Source organism: Haemaphysalis longicornis, unplaced genomic scaffold (assembly GCF_048455015.1).
Source record: "Haemaphysalis longicornis isolate Haplotype H1 unplaced genomic scaffold, Haemaphysalis longicornis Haplotype H1 scaffold_88, whole genome shotgun sequence".
NCBI classification, from domain to species: Eukaryota; Metazoa; Arthropoda; class Arachnida; order Ixodida; family Ixodidae; genus Haemaphysalis; species Haemaphysalis longicornis.
Window position 1 is genome coordinate 39,487 of NW_027526456.1, and position 22,079 is coordinate 61,565.

The window sequence follows — 22,079 nt, forward strand, 5'->3', positions numbered from 1 at the left end:
ACTCTTTGAACGCAAATTAATACGGAAAGTTTTAAAAAGCAAAAGAGGATGCCATCGGCACTCGGTGTTCCCAGGTGGTCTCCCTCCCAAGTACTGACCGAGCCCAATGCTGCTTAGCTTCGGTGATCGGACGAGAACCGGCGTATTCAGCATGGTATGGCCGATGGCGAGAATCGAAGCCTTACGTGCCTTTTTATAACACATTACACCAACAACCAGCATCTCTACCATTTCACCTGTTGTTCGGCAGGACACACGGCCGCCGCAACACATCACTCCATATCCTAGGGATCTCGCGACGTCGCACGAAGCCCTCAAGTCGCCGAACATTGCTGCGCGCACTTGGGGAACACTTTTGGAAACGAATGTGGCCTTGAGTCGTTGTGGTCACGCTGGCTAGACGTTGGGGAATGCTTCCGTTTGTCGCACATTAGCCGCAGGTGCTCCGGAAGTGCGAAATGCCTGCTTTCACGACCTTCGAGGGGCAGATAGAAAGACGAGTCAGTCACAGGTAATCCGCCGCGCCCAACGAAGGGTGGAAAATCGGCTAACTCGCCCGCTGCGCTGCGGCGAAGCATCATCTAGTGGTCCTTCCGCGCCCCCGCCACCGCCAGGGGGCAAACGAAACTTGGTGGGGGAAAAAAAAATAGAAACAACTCTTTGAACGCAAATTAATACGGAAAGTTTTAAAAAGCAAAAGAGGATGCCATCGGCACTCGGTGTTCCCAGGTGGTCTCCCTCCCAAGTACTGACCGAGCCCAATGCTGCTTAGTTTCGGTGATCGGACGAGAACCGGCGTATTCAGCATGGTATGGCCGATGGCGAGAATCGAAGCCTTACGTGCCTTTTTATAACACATTACACCAACAACCAGCATCTCTACCATTTCACCTGTTGTTCGGCAGGACACACGGCCGCCGCAACACATCACTCCATATCCTAGGGATCCCGCGACGTCGCACGAAGCCCTCAAGTCGCCGAACATTGCTGCGCGCACTTGGGGAACACTTTTGGAAACGAATGTGGCCTTGAGTCGTTGTGGTCACGCTGGCTAGACGTTGGGGAATGCTTCAGTTTGTCGCACATTAGCCGCAGGTGCTCCGGAAGTGCGAAATGCCTGCTTTCACGACCTTCGAGGGGCAGATAGAAAGACGAGTCAGTCACAGGTAATCCGCCGCGCCCAACGAAGGGTGGAAAATCGGCTAACTCGCCCGCTGCGCTGCGGCGAAGCATCATCTAGTGGTCCTTCCGCGCCCCCGCCACCGCCAGGGGGCAAACGAAACTTGGTGGGGGAAAAAAAAATAGAAACAACTCTTTGAACGCAAATTAATACGGAAAGTTTTAAAAAGCAAAAGAGGATGCCATCGGCACTCGGTGTTCCCAGGTGGTCTCCCTCCCAAGTACTGACCGAGCCCAATGCTGCTTAGCTTCGGTGATCGGACGAGAACCGGCGTATTCAGCATGGTATGGCCGATGGCGAGAATCGAAGCCTTACGTGCCTTTTTATAACACATTACACCAACAACCAGCATCTCTACCATTTCACCTGTTGTTCGGCAGGACACACGGCCGCCGCAACACATCACTCCATATCCTAGGGATCCCGCGACGTCGCACGAAGCCCTCAAGTCGCCGAACATTGCTGCGCGCACTTGGGGAACACTTTTGGAAACGAATGTGGCCTTGAGTCGTTGTGGTCACGCTGGCTAGACGTTGGGGAATGCTTCCGTTTGTCGCACATTAGCCGCAGGTGCTCCGGAAGTGCGAAATGCCTGCTTTCACGACCTTCGAGGGGCAGATAGAAAGACGAGTCAGTCACAGGTAATCCGCCGCGCCCAACGAAGGGTGGAAAATCGGCTAACTCGCCCGCTGCGCTGCGGCGAAGCATCATCTAGTGGTCCTTCCGCGCCCCCGCCACCGCCAGGGGGCAAACGAAACTTGGTGGGGGAAAAAAAAAATAGAAACAACTCTTTGAACGCAAATTAATACGGAAAGTTTTAAAAAGCAAAAGAGGATGCCATCGGCACTCGGTGTTCCCAGGTGGTCTCCCTCCCAAGTACTGACCGAGCCCAATGCTGCTTAGCTTCGGTGATCGGACGAGAACCGGCGTATTCAGCATGGTATGGCCGATGGCGAGAATCGAAGCCTTACGTGCCTTTTTATAACACATTACACCAACAACCAGCATCTCTACCATTTCACCTGTTGTTCGGCAGGACACACGGCCGCCGCAACACATCACTCCATATCCTAGGGATCCCGCGACGTCGCACGAAGCCCTCAAGTCGCCGAACATTGCTGCGCGCACTTGGGGAACACTTTTGGAAACGAATGTGGCCTTGAGTCGTTGTGGTCACGCTGGCTAGACGTTGGGGAATGCTTCCGTTTGTCGCACATTAGCCGCAGGTGCTCCAGAAGTGCGAAATGCCTGCTTTCACGACCTTCGAGGGGCAGATAGAAAGACGAGTCAGTCACAGGTAATCCGCCGCGCCCAACGAAGGGTGGAAAATCGGCTAACTCGCCCGCTGCGCTGCGGCGAAGCATCATCTAGTGGTCCTTCCGCGCCGCCGCCACCGCCAGGGGGCAAACGAAACTTGGTGGGGGAAAAAAAAAATAGAAACAACTCTGTGAACGCAAATTAATACGGAAAGTTTTAAAAAGCAAAAGAGGATGCCATCGGCACTCGGTGTTCCCAGGTGGTCTCCCTCCCAAGTACTGACCGAGCCCAATGCTGCTTAGCTTCGGTGATCGGACGAGAACCGGCGTATTCAGCATGGTATGGCCGATGGCGAGAATCGAAGCCTCACGTGCCTTTTTATAACACATTACACCAACAACCAGCATCTCTACCATTTCACCTGTTGTTCGGCAGGACACACGGCCGCCGCAACACATCACTCCATATCCTAGGGATCCCGCGACGTCGCACGAAGCCCTCAAGTCGCCGAACATTGCTGCGCGCACTTGGGGAACACTTTTGGAAACGAATGTGGCCTTGAGTCGTTGTGGTCACGCTGGCTAGACGTTGGGGAATGCTTCCGTTTGTCGCACATTAGCCGCAGGTGCTCCGGAAGTGCGAAATGCCTGCTTTCACGACCTTCGAGGGGCAGATAGAAAGACGAGTCAGTCACAGGTAATCCGCCGCGCCCAACGAAGGGTGGAAAATCGGCTAACTCGCCCACTGCGCTGCGGCGAAGCATCATCTAGTGGTCCTTCCGCGCCCCCGCCACCGCCAGGGGGCAAACGAAACTTGGTGGGGGAAAAAAAATAGAAACAACTCTTTGAACGCAAATTAATACGGAAAGTTTTAAAAAGCAAAAGAGGATGCCATCGGCACTCGGTGTTCCCAGGTGGTCTCCCTCCCAAGTACTGACCGAGCCCAATGCTGCTTAGCTTCGGTGATCGGACGAGAACCGGCGTATTCAGCATGGTATGGCCGATGGCGAGAATCGAAGCCTTACGTGCCTTTTTATAACACATTACACCAACAACCAGCATCTCTACCATTTCACCTGTTGTTCGGCAGGACACACGGCCGCCGCAACACATCACTCCATATCCTAGGGATCCCGCGACGTCGCACGAAGCCCTCAAGTCGCCGAACATTGCTGCGCGCACTTGGGGAACACTTTTGGAAACGAATGTGGCCTTGAGTCGTTGTGGTCACGCTGGCTAGACGTTGGGGAATGCTTCCGTTTGTCGCACATTAGCCGCAGGTGCTCCGGAAGTGCGAAATGCCTGCTTTCACGACCTTCGAGGGGCAGATAGAAAGACGAGTCAGTCACAGGTAATCCGCCGCGCTTAACGAAGGGTGGAAAATCGGCTAACTCGCCCGCTGCGCTGCGGCGAAGCATCATCTAGTGGTCCTTCCGCGCCCCCGCCACCGCCAGGGGGCAAACGAAACTTGGTGGGGGAAAAAAAAATAGAAACAACTCTTTGAACGCAAATTAATACGGAAAGTTTTAAAAAGCAAAAGAGGATGCCATCGGCACTCGGTGTTCCCAGGTGGTCTCCCTCCCAAGTACTGACCGAGCCCAATGCTGCTTAGCTTCGGTGATCGGACGAGAACCGGCGTATTCAGCATGGTATGGCCGATTTTTTTTTTTTTTTTTTTTTTCTTTATTGCCGTACAAAGCATAACAAAATAAAACTATACAAACACTAACAGCACCAGGTATTACCTGGAGAACCAGTGCACTTTCATCTTAATCAGTTCACTGAACAATGACAACACTTCCTCGTCCACTTTTTCCTTTTGCATCACTTCACGTATTCTTGACACACTTTCGACAAAGTACTCTTGAACAGACCGGGCCCTTGGGTCGCTGTTTCTGACAGCCATACGGCTCCGCCAGATACTATGCAGCCCCAAGAGCATGATCGCGTCGTATGGGTATTCGTTATTTACAACTGGAAGAAACCTGATCCCGTAGGCGTCTATTGGGAGGTCCTTCTGCAGCGTGCGCTGAAGGACGTCCCAATAAAACACGGCGTCCCAACAGTCAATAAACACATGCTCTACGGTCTCCGGCTTCTTGCACAACCTGCAGTCTGTGCCCCCTGGCACGAGCATACCTTTCTCCTGCATCCACACTAGTACTGGTAGCGTGCCAGAATGTAGGTTAAAAAAGAAAGTCTTTACTCCCGGCGGCAACCACATCTTTTTTACCCGTTTTAGCACATTCTGGCCGGGGCGGCCTGCGTACATACTTCTATAAAAAGGAACAGGGAAAACAACACTCACTAAGTCTTTATACAAAACACGTCTACTAACACTGCTCAAGTACTCTAACGAAAACCTACATGCTAAAAAATTAAAAGACAACACAACCTCCCGCAGATAACGCGACGACACTCTCGACATTCCCACACACGATGACACAACGAAGTTGGGGAGTACGCCAGCCAACATGACCTGCATGTACGTGCGTAGGAATGGGTCGTTTTGATCCCTGAGGAACATGAAACGCGAAACGACCTGTCTCAAGAATAGGTGCCCCAGACCGACACCTCCACTGCCCACCGTACGAAACAAGTTTGTTCTCGCTGTGCGCTCCCACGCTGAGTTCCACACAAATGTGGCGAACACACGGTGGAACAGCTGAAGATTTGCTCTCGTGCAAAACAACGCCTGTAGCACGTACCAAACCTTTGCCGCCAGGAAAACGTTACAAACCGTGGCACGGGCAAAAATTGACAGATCTCTCCCCGCCCACCGCTCTGTCTGGGCCCGAGCCTCTGACGCCTTTTCGTTCCAAAATTTAGTGTTTTCTTTGTACCGGTCCAAAGGTACGCCTAGGTACGTAGTTGGTGTAGTCTCCCAGCGAATATTCTCGAAAACAGTGGGAGGCTCTTCCCACACCCCGTGCCACACCCCCAAGCACTTATCCCTGTTTATTACACTTCCGCTCATATCACAATATCTCTGTGTGATGGACAGAGCCCCGCGAACACTTTCTTCGTCTGTGGCAAAAATAGCCACATCATCTGCATATGCTAGTATGCGCACCTCACTCGACTCTACCTCAAAACCATTGACCTTGTCGCTACTTAGAATCTTCCTGCACAAGGGCTCCAAGAACAAGGAAAACAACAACGGCGACATCGGACAACCCTGCCTGACAGACGAGCGGACATCTATGCGCCTCGAAAGCTCGCCATTAACTATGAGACTCGTTGTACAGTTTAAATACGCCATACGCACTCCCTTACACAGCACTGATCCCAGCCCCACATACTCTAGGATAGAAAAAAGAACTTCATGCGGGACCCGATCAAAGGCTTTCGAGAGATCAATTTGCAACATAGCTACTCTGAGAGCCTCGCTATCGCAATATTCAAAAATGCTTCTTGCAACGTGGATGTTCGTGAATATTGACCTGCCTCTTATACCACACGTTTGGTGGCCTCCTACGATATTTCCTATTACAGTTTGCAACCTATTTGCGAGGACCTTCATGAATATTTTATAGTCTACGTTGGTGAGTGTTATCGGCCTATAGCCATTTACATTCTTCAGTTTCACTTCATCTTCACACTTGGGGAACAAAATTGTGTGTGCTCTAGAAAAAGAAACTGGCAACGCCCCCTTCTCCAACGCTTCAGAGAACACTCTTTGCAAGGCGGATGCCGTTTCACATTTAAATTCCTTATAGAAAGCGGCCGTGAGGCCGTCAGGTCCTGGCGATTTACCTGGATTCAAGTCTTCTATAGCCTTAATTATCTCTGCAACACTAACTTCTAGTTCCAACGATTCTGTTTCTACAGACTCTAGTTTCGGTAGACAAGATAGGAATTCTGCCTCAAACCCACTTTTGGAGGGGCTCTGTAGAGAAAAGAGCTGAGCATAGTGCTCCTCGAAAGCTTTCTGGATGGACTCCTGGTCGTTTCTCACCATGCCTTTGTATTCTATTTCGGTTATTTCGTTTTTGCGCGCGTACAGCTTCTCGTCTGATAAGGCTCGTTTGGTTGGCGCTTCTCCTCCTAACAATTTCTCTGACCTCGCCCGGATGACTGCACCTTTGTATTTTTGTTCATCTATTAGTTCTAATTTATGCTTTATGTCTCTAACATCTGCTGTGAAGGTATCAGACCTATCTTCTTCTACTCTAAGTAATTTCGCCAAGTGCTGTCTTAAACTATTTTCCTCCTTACGAGCTTGGCATTGAATTACACTGCCCCTTTCTATAGCTTTCATTTTTACACTCAGTTTAAAAAGCTCCCACTTCTCTTCACTACTCCTGCTATCGTCTGATGACAATGATGGCGAGAATCGAAGCCTTACGTGCCTTTTTATAACACATTACACCAACAACCAGCATCTCTACCATTTCACCTGTTGTTCGGCAGGACACACGGCCGCCGCAACACATCACTCCATATCCTAGGGATCCCGCGACGTCGCACGAAGCCCTCAAGTCGCCGAACATTGCTGCGCGCACTTGGGGAACACTTTTGGAAACGAATGTGGCCTTGAGTCGTTGTGGTCACGCTGGCTAGACGTTGGGGAATGCTTCCGTTTGTCGCACATTAGCCGCAGGTGCTCCGGAAGTGCGAAATGCCTGCTTTCACGACCTTCGAGGGGCAGATAGAAAGACGAGTCAGTCCCAGGTAATCCGCCGCACCCAACGAAGGGTGGAAAATCGGCTAACTCGCCCGCTGCGCTGCGGCGAAGCATCATCTAGTGGTCCTTCCGCGCCCCCGCCACCGCCAGGGGGCAAACGAAACTTGGTGGGGGAAAAAAAAATAGAAACAACTCTTTGAACGCAAATTAATACAGAAAGTTTTAAAAAGCAAAAGAGGATGCCATCGGCACTCGGTGTTCCCAGGTGGTCTCCCTCCCAAGTACTGACCGAGCCCAATGCTGCTTAGCTTCGGTGATCGGACGAGAACCGGCGTATTCAGCATGGTATGGCCGATTTTTTTTTTTGGTAACAATAACTTTATTTACAAATATATACAGAACAGTATGCAGTGATTACAGTGGTTTCCGAGCGCATCAGAACATGGCTCCACTTAAACATAAAAATGAGGCGATCGGCTATCATGCGAGGAGAGGGTCAGGATGCTTTGCCAAGTAACTGTAAGCCAATCGGGGAGTATTGTCCGCGAAGTCACAGAGCGTTTGTGAAACTTAAGCAAGAGAAGTTGCCAACAGGGCTACTGTGTAATTGCACAAAGTTTGAAGTGAACGGGATAGAGGGAAGGGAGAAATCAGAGGTCTTGGGTAAAGCCATTTCTTGGTATAACTGGACACCAGCGTTACCCGGGGCTAGCCCTCAAATTGCGTCCCATCTCCTCTGCTGTTGTGACTTGAAATCCATGAGTGCTCGCGTTCGCCGTTCCAGTGCGTCGCGTAGCTCGGAGTCTGCCTCATCCCCGTCGAGGGCGGCAATTGCCCATTGTGCCTTTTGGACGAAGTGTCGCCACGCCGGTCGGGGGCGCTCAGTACATTCGACGGCGTCGACTCTCGCCCTCCATAGCGAGTGGAGCCCTATTACGTGGACACAGTCGCGAAGGAGCGGGCGTTCCGAGGCCGCGTCTAGGAACTTCAGATTTGTCCAAGTGATTCTCCAGCGCGTGTTGAAGGAGCACTGCAGCTCATCCCAGAAGTAGAACGCCGTGTTACAGTCCATGAATACGTGCTCGGCAGTTTCCCTCCCTCCGCACAGCAGACAGTTGGCCCCTCCTGGCAAAAAAAAACCGCGTTCCTCCTGTCTTGCCTTTGTAGGCAGTATACACGTGTGAAAGCGGAAGAAAAAGTCCTTCGAGCCAGTCGGGATAGGGAGCTTCCGTACTCGCCGCAGGACGTCACTTTTCGGCCGACCAAGGGGTGGCAGGCGGTACATGGGCGGTGGGAGGGTCTGCTCTACGAGGTCCCAATACAGCTTCCTTGGTTTCACTGAGCAGAGGTATTCCCACGAGAAGCGCTCCTGTAAGAGGGCCACCGCCCCCGCCACTTCTCTGTAAAAACCTGTTGCACGGGCACCACCTAGGAGCTCCGCTGTTGTTGCGAGCCAAGGGGCGAGGTGCAACGCGCCTACATTTTGCACTGCCGCCTGGAGGAAGCCATCTCGGTGATCTCGGAAGTACAAAAATCGTTGCACGGTTAGTTTAAGCTCTAAATTAACGAGCCCTAGCCCCCCGGCTTCAGCGCTCCAGAAAACGTTGGTGCGGCGCATGGGCTCATACGTGGATCGCCAGACGAAAACAGCGAACAACCGATGTAACTTGGCCACTGAGCCTGCGTCAATGGTCGAGACTCGGGCCGCGTACAAGATGGCTGGGTATACCACGGCGTTGCAGACATGTGCCCTAGAGAAAAGGGCAATATGTCGCGCTCTCCAGGGTTCCAAGTTCCTTCCAGCAGCTGCCAGTTTCGTCTGCCACCTGGGGGCGGTGGCTGTGCGGTTTTCTAGGTTTACCCCGAGGTAGCGGGTGATGCCCTCCCTCCATCGAACTCCGTAGAGTTGTTGTGGTTTGGTGGGCCATTCCCCTAGCCATGCGCCCTCTGATTTCAAAAGATTGAGTTGGGCCCCCGAGAATCGACAAAATGCCTCAGCCAGTGCGACGACCTCCCCTGCCTGCTCTCTCGAGGAGCACACAAACGCAACATCGTCCGCATAGGCCAACACCTTGAGCTCTTCGTCGCCGAGAACCAAACCTTTGGTTGACTTGGACGCTATTGCCATCCTGCAAAGTGGTTCAATATACAATGCGAAAAGGATCGGGGACATAGGGCAGCCCTGCCTGACTGACCTTCCGATGTCGATGGGCGCCCCCACCTCCCCGTTTATGATGATGCTGGTGGTGATGGCGGTGTAGCAAATTTTTATCCACTCGACCATTGTATCCCCTACCCCACATTGACCGAGGAGCGTGAACAGGAAGGCGTGGTCAACCTGGTCGAAGGCCTTTTTAAGGTCGAGTTGTAGGACAGCTAAGGGGTGAATGCCTGATTCCGCCACCTCACAGATGGTCCGCATGCGGTGCAGGTTGGTGTTGATGGAGCGTCCCTTAAACCCGCACGTCTGGTGAGGACCCACAACACTACTGAGGGCTGTCTCGAGGCGTTGGGCCAGGATGCGGGCTAGGATTTTATAGTCGGTGGAAAGAAGACTGATAGGCCTGAAGTCTTCCACGTTGGGTGTTGTGTTATGGGAGGTTTTTTTGGGAATGAGTACTAAGTTACTGCTCCGCATGGAGGGTGGTAGCAGTTTTGTGCTTTTGATGTTTTCAAAGACCGCCGCCAATACCGGGCTGATCTCTTCACGAAACACCTGATAGAATTCCGAGATTATGCCGTCAGGCCCCGGTGACTTATTCTTTGAGAGTTTCTTGATCACGCGCTTGACCTCTTCTACCGATATGGGTTCGTTTATTGTGGCCTTTACGTCCTCTGCAACCGTTGGCAGCGCGCCTGTGACTTCCGGTGGAGGAGCCTCAAGATGAGCGTGCGGGGAAAACAGCCTTGCGTAGTATTCACTGAAGGCCGTCTCCACCTCCTCGCTCCCACTAGCAAGACCACCGGCATGGTTCACCTCAGGAATCCTTTTAGTGGCGGTCTTTGCTCGTTCGAAGGCGCCGAAAAGCTTCGATGGCTGTGCCTCGGACTCCACTCGTTGCTCCCTGCTCCGCACAAGAGCCCCCCAATACCGTTTTTCGAGCTCAGCGCGGATGTCGTTTTTCACGTTACGGATGTCTTCAGAGAATTCCCCCGGCCTCTCCTCGTCCGCTTCCACGAGGGAGCGCAGGCACTCCACCAGTCGATTTACTTTCGCCCTTCTGTCTCTCGCCTCTTGTCGCCCGATTGTGATTGCTGCATCTTTGACATGCTGTTTGAAGCGCTCCCACGCAGCTCCATCAATGGGCGCAGTGCTCATTGCTTCAATTTCACCTCTTACGCGATCGACGAAGGACGCGTGTTCGAGGACCGTGGAGTTCATCAGCCAACGGCTGCCGGCTTTTTTTCTGATTTCACGCTCAGCTCGGATGGTACATGTCACCAAGCCGTGGTCCGAGAACGCGACAGGAGTGACGGCGTAATCGATCACTAATGGCAACGCGTCCCCCGTCAAGTAAATCCGGTCGAGGCGGGCCTGTGACGTGCCTCGCCATCTAGTGAAGCGGGTGGTAACCACCCACGCTGAAGGGCCACGTCAGCCAGGTCGCCCTCTCGAAGGACCGCTTTCAAAATCCGCGCTGACGCGTCCACTACACCCTTAGCACCTGCTCTGTCGCTGGCGTTTACAACGCAGTTAAAGTCGCCCGCTAGGACAACACGGCCCGGGACCACTAGGATGTCCCGAATAGAAGAGAAGAAGTCGGTCCGCGCCTGCGTATCATTAGGCGCATAGACGCACACAAAGCGTGTAAGCTCCCCTCCCACCAGGACGTCGACGGAACAAAAGCGTCCGTCCTTCGCCAGCTCGCAGTCGATTACTGTTAAGAATTCGTGTTTCCGGATTAGAATTGCGGTACCACCCGCTCGGGTGGGTGTGAGGGTGTAAAAACACCAGAACTGGTGGCCGAAAAATCGTACAAAATTTTGAGCGTCCTCTCGAGAGGCAATTTTGGTTTCCTGTAAAAAGGCCACATCTATTTTTTTTTCATTCAGGAGGTCAACTAGCCAATGTTTCCTTTTCTGTGAGGTTAGACTTACCACATTTAAAGTGGCAAGCGTGACTGCGTTCTGGTGTGATGCCATGGTGTGAAAAGCGCTTACCGGTCAGGGCGTCAAGTCCGTCCGTTAGTCGAGCTTCCCCCAGCGGTCGTTGACCCGGTATCTCCATGGCTCGGTTTGTTGGTGACTGCACCGCCGTGTTTCCCGCGTGCCTTCCGCCGAGTCTCAACTCCCGTGATGTTATCGGGTTTGCGCGATGCTGCGGCGGCCTTCGTCGGGAGCTCGTCGTCCGCGTCGTCACAGCTGGTCCCTCCTGGCTGGTCGCTCAGGAGGGCCGCCTCCTCTCCCTCAACGTCGGCGGGTTTCGCCTCCTCACTCCGCTGCTCGTCGTCCGCCGCGGGCTTGGCGTTGGTCAGGGAAGCTTCGCCACCCCGCTCCGAGACCGTTTCCTTGAGTTCACGGGGCGCGCCGCTCTCGTGGGCCCCGTCGCTGACCATTTCTCTACTCACGCTCGGCATCGCTGGCGTCTCCTCCTTTTCCTTGCAAGGCGTTTGGGAAGGGGCCACTTGCTTCCTGGTGTTAGGGCGGCCTCGTTGTGGTTCCTTCTGCCTGCCGGTCGCCTCGGGGGGAAGGGGGCGAACGTCGTCGACGCTGCTGGCATTCTCCTCTGTCCCTTTTGTTCCCACCGACCTGTCGGCGGTAATCCCGGCTGCGAGGGGTGGGGGGCGGTGTGTCTCGTTTCCGTTCCCTCTCTCGGCGTGCGCGTTGGGCTCGGAGCTGACTGAGGGTCGGAGGCCGGACGGCTCGTTGTCTTCGCTCTTCTCTTCTCTCTTCCCCTCTGCCTCGTGTAGCTGACCTGCTTCTTGCGCCGGAACGTCGGTGTTGACTGGAGGCGAAGGCACGTGCGGGGATGCCTGGAGAGGGGTTGGTGGGTGAGCGGCTGCCTCAGGTCCCTCAGTGCTCATCATCGCCGCCATGTCATCGGCGTCCATGTACTCCTCGAGATTCCTCGCGGGCGCTCTCTGCTTCGCTCTGGACGCGTACGACTGCGTGCAGTTAGTTTCGTGATGCCCGTAAGCACGGCACGCGCGGCACCATGGAGTTGAGCAGTTTTTCCGATAGTGTCCGGTGTGGTAGCAACGGAGGCAGAGCGACGGCCGTCCGGGCACCTCGATTAGAATGGGGCAACCGTTGAGAGTCGCCTGATGAGGGATCGCCTCCAGGGATGTCGGGGTTGAGGGAATCACGTGGAAGATCCTCGTGGTGCCGGTCATGTGCGTGAGGCCGGATTTCTGCCACCCCTCACGAACCACTCTTTGCACTCGGCCAAAACGTTCGAACTGCCGGATGAGCAGCTCGTCTGGGACTTTTGGCGGTACCCAGTGCACCCTTACCGCGATTTCTCGGCGGTTGGGGTTGATCACAAGGCACCGCCTACCTTTCACTGTTATCTCCGTGCGTGCTGCCAGCTCCTCCATGTCCGCTTCCGATGTGAATGTCACCATCCATAGGTGATTAAACTGAAAGGGACCGAGGCATTCGATCTTCTGTAGGTCCGTGATGTCACGAAGTGTGGACGCGAAATCTTCCACTCTGAAAGGCCGTGCAGACGGGTCTCCATGCAGAAACAGGGAGTTTTCGGACATCTTTCCGGTGGGAAGCGGCGGCAGTAGGGTTGGTAGGCAGCCGAGGCGGACGGTGCCGGCGGGTCCCGGGGAAACCGGTCCGACGCGAGTGCGTCGCCTACTCGTGGGGAGCTTTCTCTCGACATGACCGTCCCCGTCGGTGGCTGAGAGGGGACTGTCCAGCATGGTATGGCCGATGGCGAGAATCGAAGCCTTACGTGCCTTTTTATAACACATTACACCAACAACCAGCATCTCTACCATTTCACCTGTTGTTCGGCAGGACACACGGCCGCCGCAACACATCACTCCATATCCTAGGGATCCCGCGACGTCGCACGAAGCCCTCAAGTCGCCGAACATTGCTGCGCGCACTTGGGGAACACTTTTGGAAACGAATGTGGCCTTGAGTCGTTGTGGTCACGCTGGCTAGACGTTGGGGAATGCTTCCGTTTGTCGCACATTAGCCGCAGGTGCTCCGGAAGTGCGAAATGCCTGCTTTCACGACCTTCGAGGGGCAGATAGAAAGACGAGTCAGTCACAGGTAATCCGCCGCGCCCAACGAAGGGTGGAAAATCGGCTAACTCGCCCGCTGCGCTGCGGCGAAGCATCATCTAGTGGTCCTTCCGCGCCCCCGCCACCGCCAGGGGGCAAACGAAACTTGGTGGGGGAAAAAAAAAATAGAAACAACTCTTTGAACGCAAATTAATACGGAAAGTTTTAAAAAGCAAAAGAGGATGCCATCGGCACTCGGTGTTCCCAGGTGGTCTCCCTCCCAAGTACTGACCGAGCCCAATGCTGCTTAGCTTCGGTGATCGGACGAGAACCGGCGTATTCAGCATGGTATGGCCGATGGCGAGAATCGAAGCCTTACGTGCCTTTTTATAACACATTACACCAACAACCAGCATCTCTACCATTTCACCTGTTGTTCGGCAGGACACACGGCCGCCGCAACACATCACTCCATATCCTAGGGATCCCGCGACGTCGCACGAAGCCCTCAAGTCGCCGAACATTGCTGCGCGCACTTGGGGAACACTTTTGGAAACGAATGTGGCCTTGAGTCGTTGTGGTCACGCTGGCTAGACGTTGGGGAATGCTTCCGTTTGTCGCACATTAGCCGCAGGTGCTCCGGAAGTGCGAAATGCCTGCTTTCACGACCTTCGAGGGGCAGATAGAAAGACGAGTCAGTCACAGGTAATCCGCCGCGCCCAACGAAGGGTGGAAAATCGGCTAACTCGCCCGCTGCGCTGCGGCGAAGCATCATCTAGTGGTCCTTCCGCGCCCCCGCCACCGCCAGGGGGCAAACGAAACTTGGTGGGGGAAAAAAAAAATAGAAACAACTCTTTGAACGCAAATTAATACGGAAAGTTTTAAAAAGCAAAAGAGGATGCCATCGGCACTCGGTGTTCCCAGGTGGTCTCCCTCCCAAGTACTGACCGAGCCCAATGCTGCTTAGCTTCGGTGATCGGACGAGAACCGGCGTATTCAGCATGGTATGGCCGATTTTTTTTTTTTTCTTTATTGCCATACAAAGCATAACAAAATAACAACTATACAAACAGTAACTGGACCAGGTATTACCTGGGGAACCAGTGCACTTTCATCTTAATCAGTTCACTGAACAACGACAACACTTTCTCGTCCACTTTTTCCTTCTCCATCACTTCACGTATTCTTGCCACACTTTCAACAAAGTACTCTTGAACAGACCGGGCCCTTGGATCGCTGTTTCTGACAGCCATGCGGCTCCGCCAGATACTATGCAGCCCCAAGAGCATGATCGCGTCATACGGGTATTCGTTATTTATAACTGGAAGAAACCGGATCCCGTAGGCGTCTATCGGGAGGTTCTTCTGCAGCGTGCGCTGAAGGACGTCCCAATAGAACACAGCATCCCAACAGTCAATAAACACATGCTCTACGGTCTCCGGCTTCTTACACAACCTGCAGTCTGTGCCCCAAGGCACGAACAGGCCTTTTTCGTGCATCCAAACCAGTACCGGTAGCGTGCCGGTGTGAAGGATAAAAAAGAAAGTCTTTACTCCCGGCGATAACCACATCTTTTTAACGCGTTTTAAAACATTCTGGCCGGGGCGGCCTGCGTACACACGTCTATACAAAGGTATAGGAAAAACAACACTCACTAAATCTTTATACAGCACTCGTCTACTAACACTGCTTAAATACTCTAATGAAAACCTACATGCTAAAAAATTAAAAGACAAAACAACCTCCCGCAGATAACGCGACGACACTCTCGACATTCCCACACACGATGACACAACAAAGTTGGGGAGTTCACCAGCCAACGTGACCTGCATGTAAGTGCGTAGGAATGGGTCACGTTGATCCCTGAGGAACATGAACCGCGATACAACCTGTCTCAAGAAGAGATGCCCCAGACCAAGACCTCCACTGCCTACCGTACGAAACAAGTTTGTCCTCGCTGTTCGCTCCCACGCGGAGTTCCACACAAATGTGGCGAACAGGCGGTGGAGCAGCTGGAGATTTGCCCTGGTGCAAAACAATGCCTGTAACACGTACCAAATCTTTGCCGCCAGGAAGACATTGCAAACAGTGGCACGGGCAAAAATTGACAAATCTTTCCCCGCCCATCGCCCTGTCTGGGCACGAGCCTCTGCCGCCTTGTCGCTCCAAAATTTAGTGTTTTCTTTGTACCGGTCTAACGGTACGCCTAGGTACGTAGTTGGTGTAGTCTCCCAGCGAATATTCTCGAATACAGTGGGAGGCTCATCCCACACCCCATGCCACACCCCCAAGCACTTATCCCTGTTTATTACACTTCCGCTCATATCACAATATCTCTGTGTGATGGACAGAGCCCCGCGAACACTTTCTTCGTCTGTGGCAAAAATAGCCACATCATCTGCATATGCTAGTATGCGCACCTCACTCGACTCTACCTCAAAACCATTGACCTTGTCGCTACTTAGAATTTTCCTGCACAAGGGCTCCAAGAACAAGGAAAACAACAACGGCGACATCGGACAACCCTGCCTGACAGACGAGCGGACATCTATGCGCCTCGAAAGCTCGCCATTAACTATGAGACTCGTTGTACAGTTTAAATACGCCATACGCACTCCCTTACACAGCACTGATCCCAGCCCCACATACTCTAAGATAGAAAAAAGAACTTCGTGCGGGACGCGATCAAAGGCTTTCGAGAGATCAATTTGCAACATAGCTACTCTGAGAGCCTCGCTATCGCAATATTCAAAAATGCTTCTTGCAACGTGGATGTTCGTGAATATTGACCTGCCTTTTATACCACACGTTTGGTGGCCTCCTACGATATTTCCTATTACAGTTTGCAACCTATTTGCGAGGACCTTCATGAATATTTTATAGTCTACATTGGTGAGTGTTATCGGCCTATAGCCATTTACATTCTTCAGTTTCACTTCATCTTCACACTTGGGGAACAAAATTGTGTGTGCTCTAGAAAAAGAAACTGGCAACGCCCCCTTCTCCAACGCTTCAGAGAACACTCTTTGCAAGGCGGATGCCGTTTCACATTTAAATTCCGTATAGAAAGCGGCCGTGAGGCCGTCAGGGCCTGGCGATTTACCTGGATTCAAGTCTTCTATAGCCTTAATTATCTCTGCAACACTAACTTCTAGTTCCAACGATTCTGTTTCTACAGACTCTAGTTTCGGTAAACAAGATAGGAATTCTGCCTCAAACCCACTTTTGGAGGGGCTCTGTAGAGAAAAGAGCTGAGCATAGTGCTCCTCGAAAGCTTTCTGGATGGACTCCTGGTCGTTTCTCACCATGCCTTTGTATTCTATTTCGGTTATTTCGTTTTTGCGCGCGTACAGCTTCTCGTCTGATAAGGCTCGTTTGGTTGGCGCTTCTCCTCCTAACAATTTCTCTGACCTCGCCCGGATGACTGCACCTTTGTATTTTTGTTCATCTATTAGTTCTAATTTATGCTTTATGTCTCTAACATCTGCTGTGAAGGTATCATACCTATCTTCTTCTACTCTAAGTAATTTCGCCAAGTGCTGTCTTAAACTATTTTCCTCCTTACGAGCTTGGCATTGAATTACACTGCCCCTTTCTATAGCTTTCATTTTTACACTCTGTTTAAAAAGCTCCCACTTCTCTTCACTACTCCTGCTATCGTCTGATGACAATGATACAATAGCTTCCCTCGTCGACTCAACAAACCCCTCATCCTCTAGTAATCGAGCATTAAATTTCCACGTTTCATAGCAGAGCCTCCTCTTTTTCTTTTGCCCTAATGTAACTGTGACCAGGCTGGCGAGAATCGAAGCCTTACGTGCCTTTTTATAACACATTACACCAACAACCAGCATCTCTACCATTTCACCTGTTGTTCGGCAGGACACACGGCCGCCGCAACACATCACTCCATATCCTAGGGATCCCGCGACGTCGCACGAAGCCCTCAAGTCGCCGAACATTGCTGCGCGCACTTGGGGAACACTTTTGGAAACGAATGTGGCCTTGAGTCGTTGTGGTCACGCTGGCTAGACGTTGGGGAATGCTTCCGTTTGTCGCACATTAGCCGCAGGTGCTCCGGAAGTGCGAAATGCCTGCTTTCACGACCTTCGAGGGGCAGATAGAAAGACGAGTCAGTCACAGGTAATCCGCCGCGCCCAACGAAGGGTGGAAAATCGGCTAACTCGCCCGCTGCGCTGCGGCGAAGCATCATCTAGTGGTCCTTCCGCGCCCCCGCCACCGCCAGGGGGCAAACGAAACTTGGTGGGGGAAAAAAAAAATAGAAACAACTCTTTGAACGCCAATTAATACGGAAAGTTTTAAAAAGCAAAAGAGGATGCCATCGGCACTCGGTGTTCCCAGGTGGTCTCCCTCCCAAGTACTGACCGAGCCCAATGCTGCTTAGCTTCGGTGATCGGACGAGAACCGGCGTATTCAGCATGGTATGGCCGATGGCGAGAATCGAAGCCTTACGTGCCTTTTTATAACACATTACACCAACAACCAGCATCTCTACCATTTCACCTGTTGTTCGGCAGGACACACGGCCGCCGCAACACATCACTCCATATCCTAGGGATCCCGCGACGTCGCACGAAGCCCTCAAGTCGCCGAACATTGCTGCGCGCACTTGGGGAACACTTTTGGAAACGAATGTGGCCTTGAGTCGTTGTGGTCACGCTGGCTAGACGTTGGGGAATGCTTCCGTTTGTCGCACATTAGCCGCAGGTGCTCCAGAAGTGCGAAATGCCTGCTTTCACGACCTTCGAGGGGCAGATAGAAAGACGAGTCAGTCACAGGTAATCCGCCGCGCCCAACGAAGGGTGGAAAATCGGCTAACTCGCCCGCTGCGCTGCGGCGAAGCATCATCTAGTGGTCCTTCCGCGCCCCCGCCACCGCCAGGGGGCAAACGAAACTTGGTGGGGGAAAAAAAAAATAGAAACAACTCTTTGAACGCAAATTAATACGGAAAGTTTTAAAAAGCAAAAGAGGATGCCATCGGCACTCGGTGTTCCCAGGTGGTCTCCCTCCCAAGTACTGACCGAGCCCAATGCTGCTTAGCTTCGGTGATCGGACGAGAACCGGCGTATTCAGCATGGTATGGCCGATGGCGAGAATCGAAGCCTTACGTGCCTTTTTATAACACATTACACCAACAACCAGCATCTCTACCATTTCACCTGTTGTTCGGCAGGACACACGGCCGCCGCAACACATCACTCCATATCCTAGGGATCCCGCGACGTCGCACGAAGCCCTCAAGTCGCCGAACATTGCTGCGCGCACTTGGGGAACACTTTTGGAAACGAATGTGGCCTTGAGTCGTTGTGGTCACGCTGGCTAGACGTTGGGGAATGCTTCCGTTTGTCGCACATTAGCCGCAGGTGCTCCGGAAGTGCGAAATGCCTGCTTTCACGACCTTCGAGGGGCAGATAGAAAGACGAGTCAGTCACAGGTAATCCGCCGCGCCCAACGAAGGGTGGAAAATCGGCTAACTCGCCCGCTGCGCTGCGGCGAAGCATCATCTAGTGGTCCTTCCGCGCCCCCGCCACCGCCAGGGGGCAAACGAAACTTGGTGGGGGAAAAAAAAATAGAAACAACTCTTTGAACGCAAATTAATACGGAAAGTTTTAAAAAGCAAAAGAGGATGCCATCGGCACTCGGTGTTCCCAGGTGGTCTCCCTCCCAAGTACTGACCGAGCCCAATGCTGCTTAGCTTCGGTGATCGGACGAGAACCGGCGTATTCAGCATGGTATGGCCGATGGCGAGAATCAAAGCCTTACGTGCCTTTTTATAACACATTACACCAACAACCAGCATCTCTACCATTTCACCTGTTGTTCGGCAGGACACACGGCCGCCGCAACACATCACTCCATATCCTAGGGATCCCGCGACGTCGCACGAAGCCCTCAAGTCGCCGAACATTGCTGCGCGCACTTGGGGAACACTTTTGGAAACGAATGTGGCCTTGAGTCGTTGTGGTCACGCTGGCTAGACGTTGGGGAATGCTTCCGTTTGTCGCACATTAGCCGCAGGTGCTCCGGAAGTGCGAAATGCCTGCTTTCACGACCTTCGAGGGGCAGATAGAAAGACGAGTCAGTCACAGGTAATCCGCCGCGCCCAACGAAGGGTGGAAAATCGGCTAACTCGCCCGCTGCGCTGCGGCGAAGCATCATCTAGTGGTCCTTCCGCGCCCCCGCCACCGCCAGGGGGCAAACGAAACTTGGTGGGGGAAAAAAAAAATAGAAACAACTCTTTGAACGCAAATTAATACGGAAAGTTTTAAAAAGCAAAAGAGGATGCCATCGGCACTCGGTGTTCCCAGGTGGTCTCCCTCCCAAGTACTGACCGAGCCCAATGCTGCTTAGCTTCGGTGATCGGACGAGAACCGGCGTATTCAGCAAGGTATGGCCGATGGCGAGAATCGAAGCCTTACGTGCCTTTTTATAACACATTACACCAACAACCAGCATCTCTACCATTTCACCTGTTGTTCGGCAGGACACACGGCCGCCGCAACACATCACTCCATATCCTAGGGATCCCGCGACGTCGCACGAAGCCCTCAAGTCGCCGAACATTGCTGCGCGCACTTGGGGAACACTTTTGGAAACGAATGTGGCCTTGAGTCGTTGTGGTCACGCTGGCTAGACGTTGGGGAATGCTTCCGTTTGTCGCACATTAGCCGCAGGTGCTCCGGAAGTGCGAAATGCCTGCTTTCACGACCTTCGAGGGGCAGATAGAAAGACGAGTCAGTCACAGGTAATCTGCCGCGCCCAACGAAGGGTGGAAAATCGGCTAACTCGCCCGCTGCGCTGCGGCGAAGCATCATCTAGTGGTCCTTCCGCGCCCCCGCCACCGCCAGGGGGCAAACGAAACTTGGTGGGGGAAAAAAAAAATAGAAACAACTCTTTGAACGCAAATTAATACGGAAAGTTTTAAAAAGCAAAAGAGGATGCCATCGGCACTCGGTGTTCCCAGGTGGTCTCCCTCCCAAGTACTGACCGAGCCCAATGCTGCTTAGCTTCGGTGATCGGACGAGAACCGGCGTATTCAGCATGGTATGGCCGATGGCGAGAATCGAAGCCTTACGTGCCTTTTTATAACACATTACACCAACAACCAGCATCTCTACCATTTCACCTGTTGTTCGGCAGGACACACGGCCGCCGCCACACATCACTCCATATCCTAGGGATCCCGCGACGTCGCACGAAGCCCTCAAGTCGCCGAACATTGCTGCGCGCACTTGGGGAACACTTTTGGAAACGAATGTGGCCTTGAGTCGTTGTGGTCACGCTGGCTAGACGTTGGGGAATGCTTCCGTTTGTCGCACATTAGCCGCAGGTGCTCCGGAAGTGCGAAATGCCTGCTTTCACGACCTTCGAGGGGCAGATAGAAAGACGAGTCAGTCACAGGTAATCCGCCGCGCCCAACGAAGGGTGGAAAATCGGCTAACTCGCCCGCTGCGCTGCGGCGAAGCATCATCTAGTGGTCCTTCCGCGCCCCCGCCACCGCCAGGGGGCAAACGAAACTTGGTGGGGGAAAAAAAAAATAGAAACAACTCTTTGAACGCAAATTAATACGGAAAGTTTTAAAAAGCAAAAGAGGATGCCATCGGCACTCGGTGTTCCCAGGTGGTCTCCCTCCCAAGTACTGACCGAGCCCAATGCTGCTTAGCTTCGGTGATCGGACGAGAACCGGCGTATTCAGCATGGTATGGCCGATGGCGAGAATCGAAGCCTTACGTGCCTTTTTATAACACATTACACCAACAACCAGCATCTCTACCATTTCACCTGTTGTTCGGCAGGACACACGGCCGCCACAACACATCACTCCATATCCTAGGGATCCCGCGACGTCGCACGAAGCCCTCAAGTCGCCGAATATTGCTGCGCGCACTTGGGGAACACTTTTGGAAACGAATGTGGCCTTGAGTCGTTGTGGTCACGCTGGCTAGACGTTGGGGAATGCTTCCGTTTGTCGCACATTAGCCGCAGGTGCTCCGGAAGTGCGAAATGCCTGCTTTCACGACCTTCGAGGGGCAGATAGAAAGACGAGTCAGTCACAGGTAATCCGCCGCGCCCAACGAAGGGTGGAAAATCGGCTAACTCGCCCGCTGCGCTGCGGCGAAGCATCATCTAGTGGTCCTTCCGCGCCCCCGCCACCGCCAGGGGGCAAACGAAACTTGGTGGGGGAAAAAAAAAATAGAAACAACTCTTTGAACGCAAATTAATACGGAAAGTTTTAAAAAGCAAAAGAGGATGCCATCGGCACTCGGTGTTCCCAGGTGGTCTCCCTCCCAAGTACTGACCGAGCCCAATGCTGCTTAGCTTCGGTGATCGGACGAGAACCGGCGTATTCAGCATGGTATGGCCGATGGCGAGAATCGAAGCCTTACGTGCCTTTTTATAACACATTACACCAACAACCAGCATCTCTACCATTTCACCTGTTGTTCGGCAGGACACACGGCCGCCGCAACACATCACTCCATATCCTAGGGATCCCGCGACGTCGCACGAAGCCCTCAAGTCGCCGAACATTGCTGCGCGCACTTGGGGAACACTTTTGGAAACGAATGTGGCCTTGAGTCGTTGTGGTCACGCTGGCTAGACGTTGGGGAATGCTTCCGTTTGTCGCACATTAGCCGCAGGTGCTCCGGAAGTGCGAAATGCCTGCTTTCACGACCTTCGAGGGGCAGATAGAAAGACGAGTCAGTCACAGGTAATCCACCGCGCCCAACGAAGGGTGGAAAATCGGCTAACTCGCCCGCTGCGCTGCGGCGAAGCATCATCTAGTGGTCCTTCCGCGCCCCCGCCACCGCCAG

At 53.0% G+C, this 22,079-nt stretch overlaps 14 non-coding genes and 3 pseudogenes across 14 annotated transcripts; all 17 read right to left on the reverse strand.

Annotated features, from left to right (window-relative positions):
- Window positions 1–49: 49 nt before the first annotated feature.
- LOC144151140 (5S ribosomal RNA) lies at window positions 50–168 on the reverse strand. Its single transcript, XR_013318744.1, has one exon. It is a non-coding gene; the product is annotated as a 5S ribosomal RNA (ribosomal RNA).
- A 536-nt stretch (window positions 169–704) lies between these two features.
- On the reverse strand, window positions 705–823 carry LOC144151204 (5S ribosomal RNA). Its single transcript, XR_013318805.1, has one exon. It is a non-coding gene; the product is annotated as a 5S ribosomal RNA (ribosomal RNA).
- A 536-nt stretch (window positions 824–1,359) lies between these two features.
- Window positions 1,360–1,478, reverse strand: LOC144151152 (5S ribosomal RNA). The gene has a single exon (XR_013318755.1). It is a non-coding gene; the product is annotated as a 5S ribosomal RNA (ribosomal RNA).
- Window positions 1,479–2,015: 537 nt separating this feature from the next.
- On the reverse strand, window positions 2,016–2,134 carry LOC144151164 (5S ribosomal RNA). The gene has a single exon (XR_013318766.1). It is a non-coding gene; the product is annotated as a 5S ribosomal RNA (ribosomal RNA).
- Window positions 2,135–2,671: 537 nt separating this feature from the next.
- On the reverse strand, window positions 2,672–2,790 carry LOC144151175 (5S ribosomal RNA). The gene has a single exon (XR_013318777.1). It is a non-coding gene; the product is annotated as a 5S ribosomal RNA (ribosomal RNA).
- A 535-nt stretch (window positions 2,791–3,325) lies between these two features.
- On the reverse strand, window positions 3,326–3,444 carry LOC144151186 (5S ribosomal RNA). The gene has a single exon (XR_013318788.1). It is a non-coding gene; the product is annotated as a 5S ribosomal RNA (ribosomal RNA).
- A 536-nt stretch (window positions 3,445–3,980) lies between these two features.
- Window positions 3,981–4,099, reverse strand: LOC144151228 (5S ribosomal RNA; annotated as a pseudogene).
- Window positions 4,100–7,303: 3,204 nt separating this feature from the next.
- Window positions 7,304–7,422, reverse strand: LOC144151229 (5S ribosomal RNA; annotated as a pseudogene).
- A 6,063-nt stretch (window positions 7,423–13,485) lies between these two features.
- On the reverse strand, window positions 13,486–13,604 carry LOC144151198 (5S ribosomal RNA). Its single transcript, XR_013318799.1, has one exon. It is a non-coding gene; the product is annotated as a 5S ribosomal RNA (ribosomal RNA).
- A 537-nt stretch (window positions 13,605–14,141) lies between these two features.
- LOC144151230 (5S ribosomal RNA) lies at window positions 14,142–14,260 on the reverse strand (annotated as a pseudogene).
- A 3,319-nt stretch (window positions 14,261–17,579) lies between these two features.
- LOC144151210 (5S ribosomal RNA) lies at window positions 17,580–17,698 on the reverse strand. The gene has a single exon (XR_013318810.1). It is a non-coding gene; the product is annotated as a 5S ribosomal RNA (ribosomal RNA).
- A 537-nt stretch (window positions 17,699–18,235) lies between these two features.
- Window positions 18,236–18,354, reverse strand: LOC144151222 (5S ribosomal RNA). The gene has a single exon (XR_013318817.1). It is a non-coding gene; the product is annotated as a 5S ribosomal RNA (ribosomal RNA).
- A 536-nt stretch (window positions 18,355–18,890) lies between these two features.
- On the reverse strand, window positions 18,891–19,009 carry LOC144151233 (5S ribosomal RNA). Its single transcript, XR_013318818.1, has one exon. It is a non-coding gene; the product is annotated as a 5S ribosomal RNA (ribosomal RNA).
- A 537-nt stretch (window positions 19,010–19,546) lies between these two features.
- On the reverse strand, window positions 19,547–19,665 carry LOC144151189 (5S ribosomal RNA). The gene has a single exon (XR_013318791.1). It is a non-coding gene; the product is annotated as a 5S ribosomal RNA (ribosomal RNA).
- Window positions 19,666–20,202: 537 nt separating this feature from the next.
- Window positions 20,203–20,321, reverse strand: LOC144151245 (5S ribosomal RNA). Its single transcript, XR_013318819.1, has one exon. It is a non-coding gene; the product is annotated as a 5S ribosomal RNA (ribosomal RNA).
- Window positions 20,322–20,858: 537 nt separating this feature from the next.
- LOC144151257 (5S ribosomal RNA) lies at window positions 20,859–20,977 on the reverse strand. Its single transcript, XR_013318820.1, has one exon. It is a non-coding gene; the product is annotated as a 5S ribosomal RNA (ribosomal RNA).
- Window positions 20,978–21,514: 537 nt separating this feature from the next.
- On the reverse strand, window positions 21,515–21,633 carry LOC144151268 (5S ribosomal RNA). Its single transcript, XR_013318821.1, has one exon. It is a non-coding gene; the product is annotated as a 5S ribosomal RNA (ribosomal RNA).
- Window positions 21,634–22,079: the final 446 nt, after the last annotated feature.